A 19,579-nucleotide genomic window follows, 5' to 3' on the forward strand; every position below is an offset into this window, starting at 1 on the left:
AATCAAAATACATTGTCAAAATTCTCACAAATCTAAGGTGAAATGGGAAAAAAAGCAAATGTAAACCAACAAAGCATCTAAAATTCAACTTGTATGAAACTGTAGAGACTGATAAGCTTTTAAAGGTTTGTACTTCTCTTACAGAGGATTCAGGATGGTTTTGCAGCAGCATATCAAGTGCCTCACAATAACCTATTATGCTAGTATCAAAGGACCTAATATGCCTCTGTTCTCAATCAGAATTTGCAGTTACATGAATATACACGCCTATCACACTTACATGTAATTAAAAGTAAAAAGAAGTAATATGTGGGAAAGTTTCTAGGGATTGATATATTATAATCATAAAACTCTATTTTTGGCGATTTTTAAGGAGAAGGAAAAAGTATGAAGAAAAATTAGTAAAAAATTTACTTAATGTATGTGCTCTGTTATGAGCACTTAAGAAAAATAAATTTAATGTGGGAAGCTGTCTCTTTATATATACATTAAATATTAAACATTTTAGTAGTAAATACTTGAAGTAGTTACATAGTTTCATGAAAGTTATGTTTTATAGCTAGTCACATATTTATCGTAGTATGACCTAAGAGATAGTTATATCCATAGAAAGAATAAATATCATGTCACTTATGTACATGGAATTAATATAATATGCTGGTTTGTTGAATTATTACCTGATGACAACACAATTTTATTTGTGAATTTGAGCCATAATTTTGAAATGAAAATTCATTTCAAATAACTCTTAATTCTATATATGAGAAAAATGGTAATGCTATGTTGATGCCAGCAATATTTTACATTAAAGTAACTACAGAGGAATTTTATCCAGAAACATGGATACTGTGGCAAGTGTTCATATCCAAAGTTCTTCTATGTCTTTATAATCTGCCTTGAAAACAGACACACCCTTAATACAATCCTCTAATCCATTTGGGTGAAATACAGATTTATTTTTAAACCCAATAATAGAGGTAAAATTAGTTTGCAGAAGGAAACATCAATGTTAGAAAGTTATACTAATTGAATGGTAGACAAAGTAAAAGATCAAAAAATGATTTGACAGAATGAATTAGAGATAAGATATGACCAACTGACACAAGAACAGTACAGGAAAGAGAAGCTATTTAAGAGCAACACCGGGAGATCTACTTGGTTAGTTCGGAGTCAGTGTGTGGAGTTTGCAATGTAGTGGAGTTGTGCTTGTCTACCAGTTCATGACTTCCGTGCAGGTCAGCAAAGGTAGTTGAAGGCAGAGAATAGGGAGTCAGAAGATTAGAACAAATTGCCAGAGTCAGTATGAGGCCAAGCAGAACAATTCAGTCAGAAGCCAAGAGAAGCCCAGTTGAATCAGGCAAGTTCGAGAGGAATTTTGTCCAGAACAGCTGAGTTGAACCATTAAGCCAGTATTATGAAAGAACTAGCAAGTAAACAGTTACAAGTATGTATTTTTTTCATTGTAGAATGATGCTTAACAGCCAAAAAAAGTTAATCTTCTGTGAACTGATAAATAAATAATAGGAATGTTACTTATGCACAATAGAATTTTGAAAGCTATTCAAATAGTGAAATCCTAAACTTGTGGTAACACAAATGAAAACTAGACCATGTTATGTAAAATGAGCCAGCAGAGAAACAGCAGCTATCTAAGGTCTCTATTATAGGTGGAATCTAAATTAGCTTTTCACATGTAAGTTAGAAAAGAATGAGGTCTACTGCAATATGGGTAAATGGCATAAGGAAATGTAGGTTAAAAGAAGAAGTTTTGCTGAGCTCTGAGGCTGTAGGGTAACTATAGATAACTAGTATTATTAGAATTGCTTCTGTCAAAGAGCTGCAAGATAAAATTACAAATTTTTGTTCAAAAATGGTAAATGTTTAAAGGTACATGTTTAAATTTAATTAAATGTTATTCAGTGAATATAAATAGTAAAATATTAAACAGTACCTACGTCATCAAAACACAATTCTTTAGTTTTTTAAAAAAAGTTACTGAATATACATTTCTCCTCATTAAATATATTCCAAACACAATTTCCTCTCTATCCACTCTATTCAACTCCTCTCTCCCCTCTCCCCTATATCTAGCTCCTCTCCATTTATGAATATGGTATTAACATCATTTCTAGTCCTCTATCTTCCCCTTCAACTCCTATTTTGTCCACAAATACTGAGTCCTTAGAAATAGTCTCTATTTTTAATAATTATCATCACATAACATACACAGAGACAACACAGACACACACACATACACACACACACACACACACACACACAATTTAAAACTACTGATTGCATTTCTGTTTCCCATATTAACTTTTTGATGGGGTAAGGAAATGCTACATGATCCAACCTCTAAAAGAAATCCAATAGGCAATCCTTAGTAAATGGGAGAGACAGTGTTCTCTAGATACTCCCTTCTCTATATGTAACCTATTCCCCAGTGTTCAGAATTAAACATATTTTAAAAGTGCTCATATTTAAAAAATTCTTGTTCATCATTGTATTTTATAGTGATTTTTAAGTGTAAAAATTCTCCTATTTTCTACAAATTTCTACCCCTCTATCTTCTATCATTCATTAGAGTTTCAGTACATTACCCCTAACAAAGACCATCCAACCTCTCCCCACTTAAATCCGTTCAGTTTTGCTTTGCTGCTACAAACATAACCTATTATAATCGCTTAGACATCTTATTGCTATCTCGAATGCTCTCATATCTTTATACTATTATCACCCATTATTTCTTTTCCATTCCAGCACTTACGCAGTATTGAGCTCCTTGCACTTTACCATATTTAGTAATTGGTTGTGGTTAAGACCTGACATTTTGCCATTTACCTGGAGAAATCTGTCCATGCTTTCTTTTTCCATCTGACTAACGGGTTCCTATTTTCCAAGACATATTCTTAGCACTTATATTAATTTCTCAGAATCCTTTCTGAAAAAAGTTTGAATATACAGGCAGGGTCAGTTAATGAGTTGTTAAGTAAATCAAAGGGACATTTTGAACATTAAATAATGTTCTCCTTTTTATATGTAATAGACAACTATAATTTATAAATTTAATGGTGTGTTTGGAACTCTTTAAAAAGCATGAACATTACCCCTAAAACTTTAAAATAATATCTTTAATATTTCACCAAAATTTTATGAATCAATCTGTTTTAGTTAATGTTATAATGAAATGATTCAACTCTGTGTCCAAGATAAAATAAAATATTTAATTGGGGGCTTGCATATATTTTTAGAACTTAGATCATAATTGGTATGACAAAAAACATGATGGTAGTAGTCATACAATCGTGGTGCTGGAAAATCAGTAGTGAATTTAAAACCTGACCCACCGGCAGCAGGCAGAGAGTAAGCTGTATTTGGCCAAGTATGTGCTTTTGAAAACACAATGTTTATGTCCTGGACACACATCTACCAATAAGAACATATATGCTTATCTTTCCTAAACAGCCAAACAAATGGGAACTAGGCTTTCAAATATATTAACCTATTTTAGAGATTATTGTTATTGAATAAATAATATTTATGTCTATTTAAAGCCTTTTTTGTTCTTTACAGTCTACTGGATATAGAATTAAAGATTTCTTGTATTTAGAAGTTTATATTTACTTTAGAAGAAATTATTTCATCACATTTTTAATTATAGAAATCATACTTTATTCTTTATAAAAATTCTCATGTCAATACTTTATATACATGAAGAGATATTTTCATAATCTGTAGATGTTAGATTTTCAAATTTAATATATATGAATATATATAATTTGCCTGACTATTGTGTGTATATGCACAATGTTCATGGAATTCAGAAGTGGGCAAAAGATTCCCTGGAAACTGAATTATCAATGGTTATGAGTATTCCTTGGAACCAAGACTGGCCTTCTCCCAGACCATCAATACCTTAACCACTCAACCTTCTCTCCAAACCCTAAAGTTTTTTCATGAATTTTTATGAACTCTTATCCCTATGAACTTAGAGTAGCATGTTAGGAAACATTATTACTAAAGTATAAAACACACAATAAACTGAACAAGAAAGTGGACACATATTCTTTCTTTTGGAAATCATGACCTGTTTAACACAGTAGTAGGGAATGTTTACTAAACAAAAAATAACATGTCTCAGTGAATTTAAGATAACTATCACAGAATTATTTGAAATAAAATATTAGTTTGCATTGCTTTTTTTCTCTAGAGAGCTCATGGTATTAGGAGATTTTCCATATAGTTAAAGCTATAATGTTATTTTAGCTTCAATTATGGAATTTATTTTTGGATTTGAATCCAAATCATCAAAACCCTTCAAAGACCTGTTGCTGAAGGAGTCTCGCAATTCAATCTTAGAATCTACAGCACACACAAATACACACACAACTTTTTGTATATATATTTATATGTATACCTATCCTTAATTCATACTACGAAATTTAGCAGAATATTTCTTGATCAATTTTTGTTTCACTTAAGGTATTACTCAATAGAGACTAATAAGAATTTACTGTTTTCAAGTTACTAGAGACAACATTGCAATCCAACATTTTTTGTAAAGTGTACAATTTATACATTTTTGTTCAGTTGTCCTTTTTTACAATTTTATTGGATATTTTATGTATTTACATTTCAAATATTATCCCCTTTCCCCCCTCTCCCATCCCCATGCCCCATCTTCTATGAAGATGCTTCCACTCCTACCCACCCCCTCCAAACTCAACACCCTAGCATTACTTAATAAAACAAAGTTCAATCATTATTAGGTATAGCTTTTAGTTGGGAGGTTCTTTTTCAAAATACAGTTCCCCATACCATTCCTCCTCTTCTAACCCCAAGAGGATGTCCCACACCCCCGCACAGACTCATACCCCACCAAAACCTCCCCTCTCTCTGGGGCCTCAAGTCTTTAGAATGTTAGGTGTGTCTTCTCTCACTGAAGCCAGACCAGGCAGTCCTCTGCTTTGTATGTGTCAGGGACTTTGGATCACCTGGTGTATGCTGCCTGATTGGTGGCTTACTGTCTGATATATCTGGGTCCAGGTTTGTAGAGACTGGTGATCTTCATATGGAGTCACCCTCTACCCTAGCTTCTTTCAGCCTTTCCCTAATTCAACCACAGGTGTTCTTGGCTTCTGTCCATTGTACCTATCTGTGTATGTCTCAGTCAGCTGCTTGTTGGGCCTCTAGGAGGGCAGCCATGCTACACTCCTGTCTGTAAGTAAATCATTAGTAATAGTTTCAATCCTTGGAACCTCTGCTTTAGCTGGATCCCAAGTTGGGCCAGTCACTGGATCTCTTTTCTTCAGTCTCTTCTTCATTTTTGTCCCTGCAGTTATTTAGACAAAGACAATTCTGAGTCAGAGTCTTTAACTATGTGGTTGCAACCACATCCTATTCCTTAATGTCCTGTCTTTCTACTGGAGGTGGATTCTACAATTTCCCTCTCCCCACTGTTGAGCATTTCGTCTGAGTTATTTGTATGAGTGTTTCTGTGTGTATGGTGTATGAGTTCATATCCATGTGTATAGTGGTTAAACTATATACTGATTTTCAACATTTTTGATCTTGTTTTATTAATTTCATATTGTATAACTTGCTATAAATTAAAGGAGATATTTACATGCTTAATTCATAAAATATTGCCTATATTTAAATAATTCATTGGCATCTGTTGCATACGTTCAAATAATTAAGTACATTGTTTTCCATTTCAAAAGGATACTATGACTCTGTCTTATTGAATAACAAAAATTAATAAAAATAGAGGTCATGATTTTGAAAGAGTAAAGATAGAGTAGAGAAGTGATTGGAAATGAGGAAAGGCAATGGGAAAATAATATTCTAATATATTCAAATTCCAAAAAAATAATGAAAGGATGATTCAACAAAGGACTTTTCTGTCCCAATTACTTATATTTATCTCACTGGAATGTATAGCAATCCTATTTTTTACATTCAGAACATTATTGATGGACTAATAAGCTCTTGTAAGAGGAGGAATATTTCTCCATAAAAAATACAAATATTACTCTTGTGAGTATAGATGAGTTCTTCAAAATCAATACATTTTGTTTTCTCCTCCTTGGCCATTTACCAGAGCTAATTCATAAGGTTAAATCTCTATAACACTCCCTGAGAATAATGATATATCTTTCTTGTTTTGTGGTCCAATTCTATAAAGATCTCAACCTGCACAGGTCCTCTAATAAAATACAACAAGGATCTTCTGTACCATTGTCTTAAGCAACTTTCATTCATTAGAACTTTGCCATAAAACGGTTCTGTTAATAATCAAGCTTCATTGCACATGTTTTATTGTTCAGAACTTGATTATTCACATCATTAATCATGTAAATCTTACTTAACTATGAATATAACAATACTGTATCTTACTACTGATCAAAGAAGTTTTATATGTAGAATTACGTTAGAATCAAAACAAGAGTTTGTTAACTTAAAACTTGAACTATCACAATTCACTCATATACATCCCTTGAATATTTTCCTATGACATTAGCTTAGTTTTTATTCATAATGTTAATCATTTCAAGCTAATCTAAAATTTTTGAGGTTTTCAGGTAAACATTGACAGTATTACATACCAACACATTATGTGTAAAACAGAAAAAACATATTATTGCTCCATTTTAGAAACATGATACTATAAGAATCCAATTTAATGTAAGAAGAGATTTAAAATTATTTTAAATTATAGTTAAACTTTAACTACCCTTTTTCCTTATCACTGGCATAATTATGTTTCACTTGAGTAAATTTTAAAGCAATTTGAAATTCAGTTTGGTTCTTACATTCACTGGTGATAAATGCTGTTTTGCTATGGCATTTTTTCATTCTTTTAAATTAAGGCAGTGAAAACTAAAAATCAGAGATTTTGATCTGATGAAATTGCTCTAAAGTGTGCATAGTGATTTATATCATTGAAAGACTTTATATTTTATAGGTACTCTACTGTGGAATTTAGAGCACTTCAATAATTTTAAATTACTCTCCACTATACAAAGCAATTTAAATTTATTGAAAATGAAATCTGGAAGAGTTCAAATGCTGGGCAATGTTGTACATATTCCTTGAAAATTACTAAGAGCACTTAAATGCTTTTTATAAGCACTTTACTCAAAGGTGATTCAAGCTTTGCTGCTGAATGATGTAGAAACATTTGAAGACATTGGTTTCACTCCAACAAGCAATTCTAATTCACAAAATTGCAATTATTTAACTAACGTATTCATTTCAAACTGACTTGAAACTACTGTAACAATGTATTTAAAGTATAAATAGTATGTATATTCAACATATTCACAATTATTTTTAATTACATGAACGGTTTATATGAAGAAACTTGTATATCCCATAATTTAATGAAAGAAAAAGTTCATCTGTATTATAATGTAATAAAAATAGTGTGACCAAATCTTGTCATCTTATTTATTAAGTGTGATATTAATTACATAAGCTAAGATGTTATCATTCTATTTATCATATAATAAAATGTTTAATGTAATGTAAATTAATCAACATCAGTAAAACCTTTTCATATAATCCTATACCTAGGATTTTGTAAGTGTGATGATATAATTAAAAACTAAAAGTTTTAAATATGAACAAGTTATTTCAAAGAAGAATCAATTTTGGGGATTGGTTATGAAACTGTGGGTATTCAGGGTGTGCTTACACATTATAGTAAGTTACTAACATGCCCTCTCTCCATCTCTCTGATGCAGGATTTTATACACAAAGAGAATGCTGAGAAATAGCAACAGCTAACCTTGTTTTTGTCTGTACTCTGCTCTCTATACAAATGGACATACATATCCACGATATCTTTCGATCTGTAAAGATGGAGGAATTTTCCTGATTTACCTAAGTGAAGAAGTAGGCCTTTAAGGCTCATGTCAGCATTTCAGGAGTGATAAATAAGCTGGTTTGCAGTACTTCATGCATGCATTTTAATGATTAGATGGGACTATAATTCTTCCTAGCCTTCCCCAAGTTCCACAGGAGTGAAGTCATGGGCATGAGACTACATTATCGGGTAAGCATCTTTATAAATGAATCTAGAGATGTTGTTCACAGTATTTGCCTACAGTGACATTTATTCTAATTGAATTGTAAATGAAGCAACCAGAGTGTAAACCAACCTTAAGCATTTTTTCCCACTGAAATGCTGGAGGAACCTTTAAACAGATCTCACTTCATTGCTGTTTATACTGAAATGATACTGAGAGCTGTCCATTCAAAGTGCTTTCATAAGATAGTCTTCACCTTACAATGTCTGTCTCAAGATACTCTATGATACCCTTGAAATAAGCTGAGAGCCACATATACAAATGCCTAATGGAAAGACTGGAGCTGTGGTCTGTGCCAAAATGATATGCTGTCAAGCAAAGGATCTGCCTGTTCTTGTTCCCTCTCTTGGTCTCCTTACCATTTTTATGCTTTGTTAAAAAGAAGCCCCCTTCCTAGACAGCAGGGTTATATTGTAGAGAAATAATATGATGCAGCTCCATGATGGAATTCTCCTCCTCAGAGATTAATTCCCTGTCTATTGTGCCACTGAACTGTCATAATTTCATGTCTGAAACACCCTGCCATAATGATTTGAGACAGTGTTTACCAGGTCCTTCTTATAGTTAGCTGCTAGCTTTGTCCTCACCCACTTCTGTTTCCAAAGTACTTTGCAGAATAGTAAATAGCAAAAGCCTTTATTCTAGTAAGAATAGCTTTATTAATAATCTATAAGTTGCATGTTTTTACCAAAATTGGAACATGAAAGTAGCCATGTTGACTACATTTAAAATAGTCTTCATTTAGAATCATAGTGTAATTTAGAACTTTACCTATTATATATAAGAAGAATGTATCTTCAAACATGGGGATATTTATACCATATACATGCATATTATTATTGTGATAAAAATAAAAAATTGACATAATAATCTCTTAGTGCTATCATGCATCACTGAATGGCTAAATGTTTACAGGTTCTTGGGATCTCATTTAAAGTTTTGAATATACACATAGAGATTGCAACATAACAAGGGAACTTCCTTAAAAGATTCTGAACTGGTAAGGTGTGCATCAGTGTATTAAGACTTCCTTGTATGCCTATCTTAATAGTAAGACAAGAATGATTTGGGTTTTCTTGGTGGGGAAGACATTAAGACAAAAAAGGTTGTTGTAAAAAAACTGGATTTTAAAATTAAATACCTATTTTCAAAGATAAGAGAAACCATTGATGACCAATGACAGTGAACTTTTTAATTAGGCTGCTGTTTGATTGCTTATAGGGGCCTTTTCTTCACACTGCACTGCTTCGTCCAGCATTGCTACAAGGGGAGCTATCTCGTCTTACTGCAACTTAATATGCCACATTTGGTTGGTAGCCACTAGTGCCTACCATTTTCTGCAGTGAAACAGAGGACAGGTGAGTTGGAAAAGGGACAGAGAGGAAATGGCAGGGAAAGACTGGAAGGGGAGAATGGAGGGGAAGCTAATAATATGAAACTAAATTAAGGAGGTTTTTTTTTTCCAGTCTGGGAAAATATTCGACTAGAATTGATGTGTGCTCTATATTCATACAGCTTATTTTATTTAAAAATATAAGGAGTTTAAATCAATTAAGGTTATAAATAGGAAAATGTTAAGTATCCAAATTAGTGAATAAAATCACCATAGAACACACACAAATGAAAGCTGTTGAAAGATAAAGTACTCGACACAAACATAGATGATTATATCTCTATCTTAAAGGTTATCCTATGGGATGGTAGTATATACAATGAAATGCACTACTTAAAATTTCTTACCAATTAAGAAATTTTACCAATTAAGCATACTAAGTAAGGAATTAAAATAAGAAACTAAAATGAAGACTAAGACTAAGACTAAGACTAAGATGACCAGTGTCAAATTCTCAAATTGCCTATATCTGTGATTTGATAAGGTGGTGTCGTCTTGATGGGTATGATGCTTAAACGTTTTGATACTCATTGTTCAGGCTTTAGCAAAACATTTGGTTCTCTTATTGCTACTCTCTAATTCTGATCAGTTGACTATTAGTACACAGTGTATAGATAGAAGACAAAATAACATTTGTATACAATGTATGTGCATAAGTCAAGAATATATTTTAAGTGAACACTGAGTGAAGGAATGTTATTGTTACTACTTCCAAAGCTCAGGGTAACACACCTATACTTATGAATCTATACATCGGAGTACATGTAAAGGCAAAAGAATATACACGGTATAAATGAGATATTTTCTGCTAACTTTTTGTGTGCATGTATATATATGTGAACATATTACTACATATTTGTGTGCTTGCATACATACATGTATATGTATATATTATATGTATGTGTGTATACATACATATATTTGGAAAACAATACAAAATAAGTTGAATTTTACAATTTAGAAATGTGAATATATATTACATATGGCATGAGGTTTCTTTCAAATGACTTTTGTTTTAGATACTCTTTCTAAGGACTGAGAAGTTATTCTGAGGCCTTGAGGTCAGTTTCCTAAGAAAAATGTGATAACAGTCCTTCTGCTTTGTTTCTCTCTTCTTTGGGTGTTTGTTATGGTGACCAAGCACTAATATCCATATAACAGAAGTATAAAAACTGGGATTATGATTAATTCAACTCTGTGATGCTATAGAATTTTTTGCTTTACAAGAATAAAAGAATCCCATTTCCTATAACTATCTGGAGTTAATCTAGACCCACATATATTAGAAGTTAAGTCCATTCATGTCTGTTTTAGAAGAATTGTTTCATTCTAAAATCAAATATATCACTGGAAATAACAAATATTATATACAACATTATGATTTTTACACTTGTTTCCTTACATAACTGGATTTTCTTGAAATCCCATCATAATAAATTGAAAAGTAATTGCTTCTTATTAAATCAATATATGCCTGAACTTCAGAAAATTTGACTTTCTGTGAGACTCTTATAAGCCCATCATGGATAAAATATTCAAAAGAAAAAATATGGAAGTGAGCATTGTATTAAAATTTATATTGAACTTCATCAACTTCAGTATATATCATGAGACAATGGGTAGAGTGTTATAAATAATTAATTCTGAAACAATTAACCTGTACCTAGGAATCAACTAGAAATACTTCACATAGTAGTTTTAGATTATAGTAAGATTATAGTAACTCACTCTCTAAATCTATGATGTTTTATCATTTAGACCCTCCCATTGCTATTTCTAAAATGATATAATTCTTATTTTAGAATTTTTTTGGCAAACGTTGAGAAATTAAATTTCTAAAAGTTCTAAAATACTATTATAATATAATCAGTGAAAGCATAAGTTTGTTTGTATCAAAATAGTTGGTCATAAGTAGAAAGATTCTTCAAATCTACAGAATCATTAAATTCTCAGAAATTGAATACACAGTAGAATTAGTCAATTAGTTATGATAAATATTAAAATGATAGTCCTAACATTAACAACTCTATTGCCTGAGACAATACAACTGATTTTTACTTCCTCATTAGGAATCTGTTCAAATTAGAAAGGTATGCTAGAGAATTTACATAAAAGCATTCAGAAATAATATAATTCAGCATTATGCAAAACAATTCCAATTTATTTCTTACACCACAGAGAATTTACTAAGCATAATTTAGTTTGACGGCAAACCATTTCCAGTTAATTTATATGTCACTCCTTAAAATGACTTGTAAGGGTGAACTCTGTTACTTTCTTTCACTGTTTATGAATCTGTTCAGACATATCAAGTAATGTCTTTAATTTATACAACAAATGAGACTTAAATTTGAAAGTAAACTTTCTATCAACTACATGATTATTTCCTCTATTCTATATCTATTTTACAAAAGTTAAATCTTTATGATGTACTTTGAACTTTGAAATATATCACGACAGTCCTGCAATTGTATAAAATACAGTCATTATTTACAGGTGTGAATGAAATTCTAATTTCATACCAAACACACGTTAGCTACTTTCTGAGATGTGTCTATTAAGGAAGAAATAATTCCTATCATGAATGTTGAGTTGAATATAAAATCTTCAGGACACTTTACAAATGATACAACATGCTTTAGGCACATTGTTTTGATGCTGCCAAGACAGTGTCTGAATATAACAGTGAAAATTCACATGTAGAAATAGGAATAGATTGCATTAGAGCAGCAATGAGTCAAGTTAGATATAAATACTTAATTATTGGTATGTTAAAATTGCTACCACTAAATCAAAAGCCTATGAGGAAATTATTTGCATTTATTTCTAATGACAAATTTTGATGAAACTTAATTTTTCAAATCCTTTCTTCCAACATTGATTTCTTTTGTTATTGTTATTGTCAAGTTCCTCTAAATACATGAACAAATGGATAATCAATTAGATACTGTAACACATATACATTGTCAAAATTTCTCTATCTTACTTTTTCTCATCTTGTCACAAAGTTTAATATCACTAGTTCAAACAAATTTCCCAACACAAAGTTTCCCAATATTCCTTGATAATAATTGCTCCTTTTGAATCGACCCCAATATTTCAATTGCTTTGCAGGTTTGCAGTGTAGAAGTCCCACGAAGTTATTGAGTTATGTTTTCAACTCGTTCAGGTTTACTTTTTTTTCCACGTGGAAAGGTTTAATCAGAGAAGAATAGTAGAAGAGGAGAGGAGTAAAGACTGGCCATGAACATGTGGAGGGAAGGGGAAGGGAATGGGGAGACAAGGGACAATGGGAAAGAGGGGAAGAGGGGAAGAGGGGAAGAGCAGGGCTTAAGAAAAGAAAGAGAATTCAGGTTTACTTACATATAACATCAGGTTTACTTATATATAACATATAACATTACAAGGAACATCGATAACAAGATACCTATTCTCTCAAATTATTTTTACTTAGCTATTATCTTCATATATATTTATTAATGCATTTAGTGCATTTTTATTTTATAGTACATTTAAACTAATTTTCATGCTATTTCCATATTTCATAGATTTAGGAATTTTAACATTGTTCATTATAGGAAATACATTCAATTGTGGGTAACATGAAAATTAGAAGGTTTGCATTAGAGAGGAATTATAAAAATATAGCTTGGGAACATTTGTATGTGAAAATTATATTTCTCTAAAGAGTTTTCTTTTTAAAAAAAAAACTCCAAGAATATCACCAAACATCAGAATGTAAGCGTGATTTCTGGTTATTTAGGCAAAAATGGTGACAGCTAAATCAATCAGTTTTTAAACTCTACCTAAATACGAAATTCCTAGCACAAAAATGATAAATATTAGAAGATACAAAATTGCTTATTACCAGTTTCTCTACAAATTTTGTTAAAGTAAATGCTCATATGAAACATCAAAAATAACCATGATTCAATGACACATTATTAATACTAATTATATATGATTTAACAAATCAAATTTAATTGTCATGGCAGTTTCTTACTTTATATTTTATCAGCATTAGTTTTTACAAAAAGACAATAAAATTAATAACTTCATTATTCAAAAGAGTATTGTGAAACAAGCAAATATAAACATAATTAGACAAAACAGAGAAAATCATATTATCAGAGCTTCTGTGACGTACATAGCTTGTGTAGCCTGTGAAGTGTATGGGTTACTCCATGGTGCTCCAGGCTCTCACCTTCACCATTGACTGTGAAAAGCATTAGTCACACTATGTGTACCACCTCACACATTTTCGGGAATAATTTAACAATTCCATCCAAGTCTGGAAGGCTGCAAACATCTTACCTAGAATTTTTTGTCCATTCCTCTTTTCAGAGCCACTTATAAAAAAGTCTTGGTATATAGTGAACAACAGAAATATTCTGTGAGGAAGCTAGTGTGCGCCACAATACTTGCCCATGAGCATGTTTTAAATAAAAAAACTGTATGAACTTTTTAAAATGCTATTGATGAATTAAAGATTTTCGCAAGTCAGGTCTCATCACAATCTCATTATTGGTCATTTAAATGGTATATATTACATAAGATATTGTTTGTATAAAATGCTAGACATATCAGAAAGGAATGGTAAGTATCATAGGGAATTGAGTTTTTCTGCAAGACTCTTTTTCCACTGTTAAGGAGAAAATTATCAATAGCAAAATATAGTAAGTAAATTCTCAAATGGGAATTTCAGGTTGAAGGCATAACAATAAAATGGTATTAAAAGTGCTTATTCACTGGAAATGACACACCAGTGCTTCTGACATGTCATTGTAGCACAACAGCACTTTCTGCCTATGTAGAAAATAAAGTAAACAGAGGGAAAATACCCAGTTAATCAAAGTTCTATATTTTGTACAAACAAGAAAATTGATCAGTTTATTATCCTGTATGAGCTGTGAATGAATTATAGATCATAAATTTTATCTTGCACAACATTTAATGTCACACAGGCCTGCTCTCACTCCAAAAATCAGGTAGATTTTCCTTCATGCCTTTATACCAGCAAACACCATATGATCTAATTCATTTTTTTAAAACTATGATCATATTTCAGGAACAATAATATGATGGATATAATGCATTTTGTTAAATATGAGGCCATAAAATTATTGGATAAATGTAACTCATATTTTTAAATAAAAAATAAAAATCTCAGCTTCTCACAGTGATGTCTAAAACTTTGCATGTTTTCAACTTCATATATGCCCAGTACTTTGCAGTCAAACGGGCTACTTGAAGATGCAAAAAATGTTATGTTTAAATAATCTCAGACATTTGAGTGTTTATGAACGGTACATTAAATTGTAAGATGTGGCAAATATGAGTAAATAGAATTTTATTTCTAAACTATTTATATCTTTGCCTATCTAAGTTAGAAAAGTCCTACGGTTACTACCAGTGTGAAATTTCCTCTTTCGACCAGGAAAACACTTCAAATATTTCTCGAAACAGAAGCTGTTCATGAGTGAAGTGAACATAATCTCATTCAGGCTGTCAACAAAAGCAAATATATATTTTGGTAGAGAATATCCCATGCTGAAAATTGTAAGTGGCAGTGGTGCTACTGAAAATGAGAAAATGTGAAATTTGATTTCACTTGTGTGCTATGGTGTTTCTATATTTACAACACAATATTGTTTTATTCCCCTAAGCCAGTTTTAAACACTTTTGATTTCACCACATTTTAACTTCTTTATTTTTCATGCTTCCATATATTCATGGAAGTAAATAATTCATAAAGATTGCAATATGCATTTTAATAGGGTTTCAAAATGAGAAGTTGAGTATGCATATATTTTCATAAAAACTCCGTTCTAAGGCAGTGTTTTTCAAACTGTGATTTGTGACCCCTTTGTGGGTTGAGCAATCCTCTCACAGGACTCACTTATCAGGTATCCTACATATCAGCCATTTTACATGATGACTCATAATAGTATCACAATTAGAGCTATGAAATAGCAACAAAAATAATTTTATGGTTGGGGATCAGCACAACATAAGGAACTATATTAAAATATCGTACCAATAAGAAAGTTGTAAACACTAGTTTAGGGTATCAAATAACCAAAACAAAGAAGATGTAAAAGGCTTACCAAAATATTCTAATTTGTAGGCTAATTCACAGAACAAATTAATAACAGCAAAAGAAAAAAAAAAAAACCAAAAACCAAACAAACAAGAAAACCCCAAAGAAACAAAATGAATCCAACTGAATTGGAGTAAGCTACATGCATGTGCAATGTTGATCCCAGAGGACATGAGTGATTACATGAAAATCACAATGCCAAATATGGATTCCAAGATTACATACATATGAATTATTCATCATTCAATCTCTAGAGGTCTGAAAATAAGACAAACTTTTGCCATTATTCCTGGTTGGTTGTAAGAAGCTATTGCTCAGGACATGCACTAGTTATAGGACACAATGAAAGCAATCTTTTTTTTTTATTTTTTTTTTATTAACTTGAGTATTTCTTATATACATTTCGAGTGTTATTCCCTTTCCCGGTTTCCGGGCAAACATCCCCCTCCCCCCTCCCCTTCCTTATGGGTGTTCCCCTCCCAACCCTCCCCCCATTGCCGCCCTCCCCCCATAGACTAGTTCACTGGGGGTTCAGTCTTGGCAGGACCCAGGGCTTCCCCTTCCACTGGTGCTCTTACTAGGATATTCATTGCTACCTATGGGGTCAGAGTCCAGGGTCAGTCCATGTATAGTCTTTAGGTAGTGGCTTAGTCCCTGGAAGCTCTGGTTGTTTGGCATTGTTGTACTTTTGGGGTCTCGAGCCCCTTCAAGCTCTTCCAGTTCTTTCTCTGATTCCTTCAATAGGGGACCTATTCTCAGTTCAGTGGTTTGCTGATGGCATTCGCCTCTGTATTTGCTGTATTCTGGCTGTGTCTCTCAGGAGAGATCTACATCCGGCTCCTGTTGGTCTGCACTTCTTTGCTTCATCCATCTTGTCTAATTGGGTGGCTGTATATGTATGGGCCACATGTGGGGCAGGCTCTGAAACAGAGAATGAAAGCAATCTTACTCTGACCAATAAACTTTTTCTGTTGGTTAACTCTCACAAGTCTGGAAAGTGTTATGAAGCCTTCTTGAGGGAGAGAAACCATTAATGGTCTCACCCATATACAATGGGCTCATTAGAATGACGCAGTGACTGCTAAAAAGGTAAGAGCACATGGTGATGGAAGGGAGCTGTGCTGACAATAGGTTTATGGAGAGTCATTTTGAAACTTGACATGATCAAGATACACTGCATAAAAGCATGAAACACTTAAAGAAAAATGCATGTATTAGAGAAAAGAAAAATACACGAAGAGCTTCACCATGAAAACTTTCAAATCACAGTATAATTTACAGATAAGTTATTTGAATTCAAGTAAGATTAGCTGTTTTACACAATACATTTCTATATTAGTGATTTTATAATAATCTTAAATATGTTTAGTTGTTTCTGCAACTAAATTGTAATGGTTGATTAATCATGCACACTTTTCTTTCAGAATAATTTTAATTAGTTTCAGGTGATATCTGTGACTTTATTTGTGCTCCATAAAATGAAATTCTAATAATAATTTTACTATTTAAAATATACATTTATATCATACTTGTGAATATTTTAAATGACACAAATAGAAAATTATGTTGTATTTAAACAGTCTCTAAATATACATATGCCTTAACACAGTAATTAGTCTGAAAAGAGAAACAGACTTTCCATATATTAAATATAAAATACCAGCGAAGTCTTTATAATGTTTACTATATTTTCATGAAATATATGAAAGAAAAAATGAAAATAATGTCTAAAATAAAACTGAAATGTTGTAATACTTTTGGATCAATATGTTCATTACAAAGACAAATCTTATTATTCCATTTAAAATTATCATTAAGTTGCTTCAGGGGGCCAACAATTTTGTAAGGTAAGCATTTAGACCTGTCTTTGAATTGTCAGGACCCACATAAGTAGTCTGGCCTAGCTGCATGTGACAATAAGCTCTGTGTTTTCGTTTTGCTTTCTTTTTGGTTTCAGTTTTTTGTTTTTTGTTTTTTGTTTTTTTGTTTTTTTTTTTTTGCAGAAACAAACTGATCATGGTAACCCACGGCAGGCCAGCCTCTAAAGGTGCTCACACCAACTCAAGACCTGCTCATCTTAACTCCCTTGGTGTAGTAACTTTCACATGTCTAACATGTTTCTGTTTCAGTATTTCATTTTGCCTCCTCCAGTTTTGTAGACACTTCTCAAGGTAAGCACATAGTGCTCTCTCATAAATGTTTTAGGGGTGGTATTTTATTTAGTAATCTGAATGAAGGCACAAAGGCTGGCCAATGATCTGAAGAACACCCACGGCATAAGACAGTGGGCTATGGATCTCTATGGTGGTTGTTGATTGTTTCATTACCAGCTCCTTGCTAAAGCCGTCAAATATAAGAGAAAAGAATCACAGGCTGAATTAATTGCTAACCTTGAGTGTATGGCGTTTGAATTTATACTAATTCCTGACAAGACATCATAAAGCTTCTCATAATTTTCAATTTTCAAAGATAAAATTGTAGATAGAGCAGAACTATTAACTGATCATTTGCTGAAATGATTTTCCTTAATTTAATGATGAAAACAGTTGTTGCATGGGGAAATAATTGATGGCTTTCTTAATATAATGATGATGGATAAAGCAAAACCTCAGGATGTTTCTTCCATCCCATTTCTCTAGTTGGTAGTCATCAGTGTAAAATCTAGTGGGTAGTAGGCAATAACTATCTTATGTCAATGTTTCCCTTTCTAATAATCAAATCAAATCCTGAAATCTATGTATTAGATGGCTAAAGAATGTCTTTAAATTTATTTTAAATATATATACTTAATCTATCAATAAATCATGAAATTTTTAAGCATTGTGATTATATTTTAGTTCTGATTTTTGAAAATTTTCCAATCTAAGAATGAACAGTACTTAAGGCAAGGCACCATTAACCTGCTATGAAATGAAACGGTCTTTATAAGTACTCCTTGACCTTGAAAATCTCCCTGACTGTGCTCTACTCTGTTCTACAATGAATACAAGCTATTATCCTTTGTTAAAATCTTAAAATACTGAACCGGAACAGCCTCGTAATGTGAGACCAAAGCAGAAACAATATACCTTGCAAGTTAATGGGAGACCCAAACAGGAAAAATATACCTTGCAAGCTAAGGGTTCTCTTTGAAGTTAAGACAAGTTAGGAAGTAGTTACTGTTTGTCGTCCTATGTTAAGTTCTTGCAAGTTGTGGTTTCTATTTGTAATTAAGCAATTGCTGTTTATTCTGTGCAGATTTCTGATTGTTGTTAAGAAAAAAGTCCCTGTTTCTCCTATGTTCTAATTTAAGAAAAAATACTGCTTTGTTGATCCAATTTATAATTTTTACAACCCCTTTACCTTGTTCTTTTCACTAAATTGTATCTTTCTAATAATGTGTAACAGCCAACTCTCTTGCTAAAATGAACATACTATCTCTCCTATGAAAGAGACTTGAAGAGGCCATCAGAGAACTGCTCTCTCAAATTCTGATTGAGGTTAAGACAGCTCTGACTGGGTAAACCTGGGTGCATCCCAAAACACAGCTTGATTTAATTGGACAATTGTGTATTTGGTTTTTTCTCCTCCTGATTCTCAGATATAATGGTAACCAGTTCATAATGTAATCAATAAAAGAAAGACAGAACAGGGAAGACTGAGAAAAGAAATGTGTGCGTGTGTATGTGTGTGCGTGTGTATGTGTGTGTGTGTGTGTGTGTGTGTGAAAGAAAGACAGACATACAGATACACAGACAGACAGAGACAGAAAGAGACAAAGAAACAGAGAGAGAGAGACACAGAGAGAGAGAGAGAGAGAGAGAGAGAGAGAGAGAGAGAGAGAGAGAGAGAGAGATCAAAAGAAAGTTTACTTACTTGAAACATATTGACTCCAATCCAGGATATTTATTACTCTTGGAATCTATTTAAAAATTATATTCAAGTTTCTCATACTCAGCAAAGTGACAGCTCATATAAAATAGACTTTCAAAAACAGATCATTGTATATCA

General features: G+C 32.2%; 1 long non-coding RNA gene across 2 annotated transcripts in view; it reads left to right on the top strand.

The window, feature by feature from the left end:
* Positions 1–19,579, top strand: part of LOC102552232 (uncharacterized) — a 212,984-nt gene that overhangs the window by 152,870 nt on the left and 40,535 nt on the right. For both annotated transcript variants that reach the window (XR_015671183.1, XR_015671184.1), the window contains 3 exons: positions 7,752–8,062; positions 9,012–9,096; positions 9,318–9,454. This is a non-coding gene — a long non-coding RNA (uncharacterized LOC102552232). The remainder of the gene's footprint in view (positions 1–7,751; positions 8,063–9,011; positions 9,097–9,317; positions 9,455–19,579) is intronic.

This window comes from Rattus norvegicus, chromosome 2 (assembly GCF_021556685.1).
Source record: "Rattus norvegicus strain SHRSP/BbbUtx chromosome 2, alternate assembly SHRSP_T2T, whole genome shotgun sequence".
NCBI lineage: Eukaryota > Metazoa > Chordata > Mammalia > Rodentia > Muridae > Rattus > Rattus norvegicus.